Source organism: Neofelis nebulosa, chromosome 9 (genome assembly GCF_028018385.1).
Source record: "Neofelis nebulosa isolate mNeoNeb1 chromosome 9, mNeoNeb1.pri, whole genome shotgun sequence".
Lineage (NCBI taxonomy): Eukaryota > Metazoa > Chordata > Mammalia > Carnivora > Felidae > Neofelis > Neofelis nebulosa.
In genome coordinates, this window is record NC_080790.1 from 53,665,239 (window position 1) to 53,673,470 (window position 8,232).

At 41.5% G+C, this 8,232-nt stretch overlaps 1 long non-coding RNA gene across 10 annotated transcripts in view; it reads left to right on the top strand.

Moving 5' to 3' along the window:
• LOC131484962 (uncharacterized) overlaps positions 1-8,232 on the top strand; it is a 106,391-nt gene that overhangs the window by 47,151 nt on the left and 51,008 nt on the right. For 2 of the 10 annotated variants that reach the window (XR_009248537.1, XR_009248543.1), the window contains one exon: positions 301-356. The exons of the other annotated variants lie outside the window; for them this stretch is intronic. This is a non-coding gene — a long non-coding RNA (uncharacterized LOC131484962). The remainder of the gene's footprint in view (positions 1-300; positions 357-8,232) is intronic. 10 annotated transcript variants of the gene reach the window in all.

Here is an 8,232-nt window from a genome sequence, read left to right on the forward strand (position 1 = left end):
AAAAACTTTGTAGATTTTCTAGGCAAACTTCCTTATTTCAGATATGAGCAAACTTTGGGAGGTCCAGCAGGGCAAAGCTGTGTCTTTGTTGAGCTGACATTCAGATTATGTGAAAGTAATTGAAGCAGAAGGGAGTAGACATTGTGTGAAAGGAAGTCTCAATCCCTCCAGGAGGAGCATTTCTTGGGTATTTTTTAGGTAAGGGAGAGGAAAAATGCATTCCTTCCCCCTGAATGCCCCACTCACAGCCTTTGGATTGGGTAATTCCTACCTCACTGACTTTTACCTTTGTCTTCTCAGACTGGACCCAAAGTGATAATGACCTCACTATTTGAGACTTTGCAAGGCACATTTAAGTAAGTGAAAAATTGCAGGATGTGAGTGATTGAATGCAACTTTATTAAATTCAATGTGTTAAAAAAAAAAAAGCCTTATATTAAGTTAGCAAAATGTCAATAGAGATTCTTCAGGGGGGCTGATTTAATTAGGCAATATTAGATTGATTTGATTAGATTGATTTGAATTTATTTGATTAGAATTATCTGATCTATAATAGGTACTTGTAAAATATATTAATTTATCAAATATGTATTAACGGCAGAGAGTTCTATAATAACTGAAGATGAAGTGGTAGGGTATTACAGGTACAGACAATGCTGTGGGAACTCAGAGGAGAGATTGTTTCTAGTTTTTAGATTTAGAGAATCAGGGTGCTTTTGTGAAAACAGGTTATTTTATTTTATTTTATTTTATTTTATTTTATTTTTTTCCATTCTATTCTATTCTATCCTATCCTATCCTATCCTATCCTATCCTATCCTATCCTATCCTATCCTATCCTGTTTTTAAGTAGACTCCATGCCCAACGTGGGGCTTGAACTCAATACACTGAGATCAAGAGTTGCATGCTCTATTGACTGAGTCAGCTAGGTATCCCAGGTTTCTTTGTTTTAAAGAACATTTTAAATAATCTAGCTTATACTCTAGTTGGAGGTAGTATTGATACAAAGGTAAGTCTATTCTCATTTATATTATTAAAATTTATTTTTATTCATATTATTAAAACTTTGAATTAATAGCAACATAATGTATTTTCTTTACTTCTTTGCTAATCTCTAAAGCAGTTTCCCAAAGAGCAGACCTTTGGCAAATAAGAGCAGTCCATTTTCTTTTACTAGACAGTACCTCTGCAGCTAGCAAATGGAGGCAAGGGTATGGACCCAGTCAGGGAGGCCAGTCTTACATGAAGCTTGTTTATGAAATGAGAAAAGTGAAGGGGGAATGCAAGGTCTATGGAGGGTTATTTATTTTTTGAGATCCGTGCATGTCCCTGTGCTGTGGGGGAAAGAGCCAGTTGAGAGGGAGAAGTTGAAGGTAGAAAAGAGAAAAAAAAAAATTGAGCAAGGCCCCTGTGGGAAAGGGTCTACTATATCCTGAACACTGGTGGAGAGATTAAACTTGAACTGAAGAAAGGACAAAGGCTACCACTGAATTTAACTCCATCACCACCATCACCACCATTTATAACTTCTTACCTTTTGCTAGCACTCCATTGAGCATTTTCTAGTCTCATTTAATAGGGACAAAGGATGTGATGGGGCAGAGGGATTTGTTGAGATTTGGGAGAGACAGAAAGTTGGAGTTTCCTTCTGTTTGGCTTTGTTTTCTCTGGACAGAAGAAATTAAAGTCATCTGATAGGAGCAGGTGGTATAGTGGGGACAATGACTTAGTTTTTAAAAGCTGTTGAGCCAATGACAGTAATCTGAAGACATGTAGGTGGATAGCTGAGTAGCACTGAAGGTCTAGGTAATGTTGCAGACAATGACTTCTTAGAGGAAGCAGCCTTCATGACTTAATCGTGGTTTTAGCAGTATTCAGCAGGGTTAAAGCAGAGGACATTTGTATTCAACTGGGAGCTGTGTTTTGTGGGGCAAGTGGAAGACTTGGAATAATGGGGTCTAGGATATTGGTAATAAAGTGGTTGTTGTCCAGTTGGTTAGAGAACGGACTGAATTTAGGGAAGGACTGATAGGCAACTAAATGATGGGGTTGGGTGTCAAGGGGCTGGAAATCTCAATGAAGTTGAAGAATGAAGCTGTAGAAGTAAAGACAAGGAGAGGTAGAAATGTAGAAAGATAGAGGAGATCATTACCAGGCAAAAGGTCTGACTTGGAGTGTAAAGGCAGACTGTGATCAAGGAGCCAAAGGTCTTGATGACTAAGAGGTCAGGAGCTGACAGCAGTGAGGAAGAGTGTGGTTGTTTGGTACAGACTTTGGCAAAGAAAGGATTTTTTTGGTAAGGTTGTAGGTGTAATGGCTTTGAAGCCACATTGAGACAGACCATCTGTTTCTCCTCTTGGTACTACTGGGTACTGAAAAATGATTTTATGGCAGAACCTTCACTGCCTGGAACCAAGTTCCTCAAGGAATGCCAGGTCCCAGATAGGGGAAGGAGGCCAGAACCATCTATTAGGCCTGCACTGTGTGCCTCAATACTGTGGAATTGTGGGAGGAGAGAGATTCTGGCCAAGTGGGACAATCTCCACAAAGTACTGGGCCTTTAGGCAGAGTTTGCAGACTAAGAATGCTTGCAGGGAGAATCCTATTTTGCCACGAGGGGTTTTTGAACTGTTCAGGATCAGATTGAGTCAGTGCTATCTATGAGAGGCTGAAAGGAAACTAATGGTTTCTTGCTTAAAACTCTAGGAGTCAGTAGACTCTTGAGCCTTTTTGTTCCTGTGGGGTCTGGAATTTATTTTTCCCTGCACAGTGACAGCAAACAATGCCCTAAAGCCCACACAGTTTGAAAAGAGTCTGGAAACACTCAGATTATTGTTTATGAAGATGTTTTGGGGTTTTTGATGTTTCAGGATTCTTTTGACATTGTTAGTATATGATTCCAAACATTTAAGAAAGGGCCTCCAAATAGCTGGAAACAAACCAAATCTTAGCAATTCTTTTTGCTCCTTCTTGACTTGATTCATTTACACCACCACCCTGGCCAGAAGTGAACAGCTCAGAAAATGATTGCCCAATCAGCCATTTCAGCACAGGAACCCAAACAAGATTGTGTGGCCCCCAGCAGAATAGGCTGTGTGGCTCAGAGCTCAGGGTGCACTGTTCCCATGGCAGTACTTTCTAAATTGTTTTTAACTGGTTTTGCCACACAAAAATGAGAAACTTCTGTCTGGCAAAAAAAGTCATTATAAACAAAGTTAGAAGACAACCAACAGAGTGGGAGAAAGTTTTTTGCAATATATGTAATAGATGATGGATTAATGTCTACAATCTATAAAAGGTTTCTATAAATAAGTAAGGAAAAAAAAACCCAATAGAAAATGGGTGAAGAATACAATAGGTGAGACACAGCAGGGCAAACTGTAATTTCATCTAAAAAAGCTTATCTATTTCATCTATTCCAGATGAAACTGGAATTTCATTTAAGAAATGAGCACAGAATCCTCTGGATAGGAATGTTCACTGTGTTGGTAAATATCCATTAATATGGTGCTATGTAATATTGTGTGGCTGTGAAAACTTTGAAGTAACTTTATCAGCAAAAGGAGCAGGTGCAGAGCAATATGAATACAGTGTTCCCATTTATTTTTAAAAAACATTCTTATTTGATTTGGAATGTATTTATGCTGTCTTAAATTTTATTAAAAGATTCCTTGGAATTAAAAAATATTTAAGGATGTATTTTAAAAAAATTTTTTAAATGTTTATTTATTTATTTTGAGAGAGAGCTCATGAGTGCATGGAGGAGTGGTAGGGGCAGAGACAGAGGGAGAGAAAGAATCCCAAGCAGGCTCCTCGCTGTCAGTGCAGAGCAGATCCCAATGTGGGGCTCCATCTCACGAACCATGAGATCATGACCTGAGCCAAAATCACGAGTTGGGAACTTAACTGACCGAGCCACCCAGGCACTCCAAGGCTGTATTTTGCTAATTACAACATTAACGAATGAAATGTTCACTTTTGTCTTCCTCTTATGTAAAAGATTGATCTAGTATTATAAATCTTAGCCTCTGAGAAGAATTTAGAGACTCCTCACTACCTTTCCCTTCCCAGAAACTAAAATGAGGCTACTGGGCCATGGTGTCTGCAGTTGTACCTCTTGGTGTAAGGAACAAAGGAATTCAAAGCTCAGAATTCTTTTTTTCCCAGGATTGGCTGCATTTTAGTATTCATGGCCTTGTAGAATCTCTTTTCCTGTTGCCTCTGATGCAGTGGAAAGGGCTGGGGCCTCCTCTGCTTGAGAGGCTTTGCTTGCTCATTACCTTGGAAGAAAACAGAAAATTACCTTTTTTGGCCCAGGTAGGCAAGACTTAGAGCCAGCCTGAATTTTGGGAGGAAACCTGCTCTTTGCATTTGTCCTTGCCTCTCCTTTGGGGAAGCCTCTCAGCCAGTTTTAGTCTTTATCTCAGGCTCCTGCCAACCTAGGTGAAAGGAGACCTTGAAGTGCACACCATAGTTTTGCCTATTTCCCTGGAATTTGAGGCTCTAGAACTCTAGCTTGGAAGCATCAGGAATGCCATCAGAGGGTGGCACAAGGCCAAAAACAAAAAGAAAAACCCCTCTTTGTCTTTCAAAGACAGGCAACATTTTGGGACAGAAACACTGCCTTCCAAAATAACATTACCAGTGTCAGTAGACCCCAGTATGGGTGTATGAGAATTGTTTCTGACATGTAACATAGGTTTTTCTGTGAGCTGGAGAGTTTACATAGAGTGGTTTAATAGAAACCTATTTAAAACCAAAACTGACTCCAGCCAGTTCTGTTCTGAAGGTGGGCCAATTCATATTCATAGGGGAAAAAAGTCGTTCCATTCTCTTCACCAGTACAGAATGGTGGTGGTGAGAGAGTGAAGTTCAAATTTTCTTTTTGTTCCTCAGTGCTGGTCAGGAGTGGAACCTGGAGTGGATGGTTCCCAGTGGGGCTGACTCCAGGTATGGGTCATTGGATGTCAGAGGAAGGGGGATAGAGAGCTAAGTCTCTGAATAATATAAGGGGAATTTAGTTTCCTGAGGGAAGGGAAGACCCCCCCCCCTAAATATAGGCAATGTTTGGAGAGGGTAAAGGAGCCAAGAAGCATGATAACAATAAACTCCTCTGTCTCTTCATAAATTTAGGAAAGTCTGATGAACACACAGTGTTTTAAATCTGTCTGTGTATGCATATTTTTTTCTTTTCGATAAAGCATGGAAGAAGGGAGCTGAGTCCCACCTCTGGGGGGACAGCTCAGAGCAGAAGAAAGAGATCAGCCTCAGGAAGTGTGATGTGAGTGAGATAAAAAATCCACCAGGAGCTGGAGTCATAGCCAAAAAGGACTCCAACAGGAGCTGGAATCATAGCCAAAAGCATTAGCTGCTGGGAATTCACAGAAATTGTGGGAGGGTCACTGGATGGGGGGGATCCAGGCTGATTTTAAAACATGCCTGGGGATGCTGGTGGCTTAGTTGGTTAAGCATCTGACTCTTGATTTCGGCTCAGGTCACAATCTCACGGTTCATGAGATTAAGACCCACGTCGGGCTCTGTGGTGATGGTGTGGAGCCTGCTTGGGATTCTCTCTCTCCCTTTTTCTGCCCCTCCCACGCTTGTGTGCTCTCTCTCTCAAAATAAGTAAATATTAAAAAAAAATAAAACATGCTCACAAAGTGGTTGCAGCTGACATCTGATTGCTGCTGTAGTACTTGCTGTACAACTCATAGAATGTTTAGTCTTGATCCTCCCCCAAGATCCTTCTTATGGAGATCTATTTGTTAGATAGTTCAGGAACTACCCTGATATTCCTCTTTCTGCTCAATGGAAGCCATTTTCAGTTCAGACTCCAAAAGGGGAGGAGAACTTCCCAACAAAGGGCTTGTTATTCCCTTTCTTCCTCATAATTTACATAGACCCTGTGATGCTGGTCAAAGGGCTAGAGAGCTGCAGCTTCGCTGGCCACAGCGGCACTGAGTAGGGCACTTCATTTGGGAGTTGAAGGGAGGCAGAAAAGTCTTCCACAAAGTATTGGGACTTAGAGACTGCTCTGAGTAAGTATGTAAGTATCTATTAAGACTCCAATAAGTGCCCTAGAGCAAGAAGCCAAGTTCTCTGAACAGCTGGAGTAGGACCATGGCAAATCCAGCCACTGTCACACTAAATGAGGACTCATGTTCATGTCTTAGGGAGGAAGACCCAGTTGATGGAAGAACTTACAGTATAGTTTTAAAATCCACTCTTAATTCCAAACTTTGAGGACAATAGTGCTTAGTGGACTTTAACTGCTCAGCATGATTTCTCTCTTCTTAGGTTAGAACATACTGATTTTCCTTTGGGGGACCATGTCCTTTTCCATTCTCAGACTGGGTTTTGGTGGAGTCGAGTCCATCCCTTGGTTCCAGAGGGAGGACACATGACTATGCCAATCAGAGAACAGCAGGTGGTATGGGCATGATCTCAAATTCAGGCCAGTTACGATTCTGGACTTTTGTTGGAACCATTAAGTGAATTCTCTCTCTTTTTTTTTTTTCCAACTGGGTTGCCAAGCCTGTAGAATGTGAATAACTCTGAGGTTCCTAAGTGGTCATCTTGCCACCCCAAGGGGAATGCTGAAGCCAACACAGATGAGAGCTGAGTTACGAGATGGAGTTGGAGCCTGAATGGCTTCTTTTGAGTACCAGGATCTAACCGTACTCTATGTTAGTCTCACTCTGGACATTTCATTTATATGGATCCAGGCTCTCCTTTTTTATTTTTGAAAGTGTGATTTGGATTTTTGTCACCTGCAGCCAGTAGAGTCTTAATTCATATTATGAATTGTATATAGCTGTCATTACAAAGTGTGATTTGGCCTTTCTCATCAGACCCTTTTAAAGTGCTAACTTATGGGGCGCCTGGTTGGCTCAGTCGGTTAAGCGTCCGACTTCAGCTCAGGTCACGATCTCACGGTTCGTGGGTTCGAGCTCCACATCGGGCTCTGTGCTGACAGCTTGGAGCCTGGACCCTGCTTCTGGTTCTGTCTCCTCCCTCTCTCTCTCTGCCCCTCCCCTGCTCATGCTGTCTCTCTCTGTCTCTCACAAATAAATAAATGTAAAAAAAATTTTTTTTTAAAAAGTGCTAACTTGTAAGTTTGTTGTAGGAATCAAATGAGACCATACATACGAAGAAGAACGTAGCATTAGATCACTTAGCAAAGTGATCATGAGATTGAGCTCCACATTGGGCTCCACACTGAACATGGAGCCTGCTTGGGATTCTCTCTCTCCCTCTCTCTCTGCCCCTCCCCCACTTGTGCGCATGTGCACGCTCTCTCAAAATAATAAACGTTTTGAAAAAGAAATAAATAACTTAGCATTATCTTTTGTACATAGGGGAAAAAAAACCAGTAAATACTGACTACAGGAAGCAAGGAAGGAGGGAGTGGAGGGGGAAGGGAAGGAAGATCAGGTGCTGAATTAAAAGGACCCTGAGGTCCCTAAGGTAATCTTTTAAGAACCCTCAAGCCCTATCAGGCCCCCCTGTTCTAAATGCCCCTAGTACTCTATACTTTACCCTCATAAGCCTTTATCATGGTTTGTAATGATATGTTTATGTAATATTTTGATTAATGCCTATCTCTCTCACTGAACTGGCAGGTTTTTTTTTTTTTTTTTTTTTTTTTTTTTTTTTTTTTTTTTTAAGTTTATTTTTAGAGAGAGAGAATGAGCACATGTGCGTCCGGGGGTGGGGGGGGGGTGTGCAGAGAAAGAAGGAGAGAGAGAATCCCAAGCTGGCTTCATGTCCGTGCAGAGCCCGACACAGGGCTCAAACTCATGACCCTGAGATCATGACCTGAGCTGAAATCAAGGGTCAGACTCTTAACCAACTGAGCCATGCAGGTGCCCCTGAATTGGCAGTTCTATGAGGGCAGTGATTTTGCTCACTGTTATGTCCACAGCAACTAGTTCAAGTGTGTGGCATTCAGCAAACGTTTTTTGAAGGAATTGTCACTTGTAAGTACCTAAATTGGACTGACCTTGATTATTGGGGTTGGGATTGTGGCAGAATTGCCAAAATCAGGGAAAGCTATCCGTGTCCCCTTTATATCTTTTGCAATAGCCATACCCCTAACACACATAGACAATTTTATTTTTTTTTTAAGTTTATTTATTTTGAGAGAGAGTATGAGAGTGTGAGTGGGGGAGGAGCAGAGAGAGAGGGAGGAGAGAAATCCCAAGCAGGCCCCAAGCTGACAGCACAGAGCC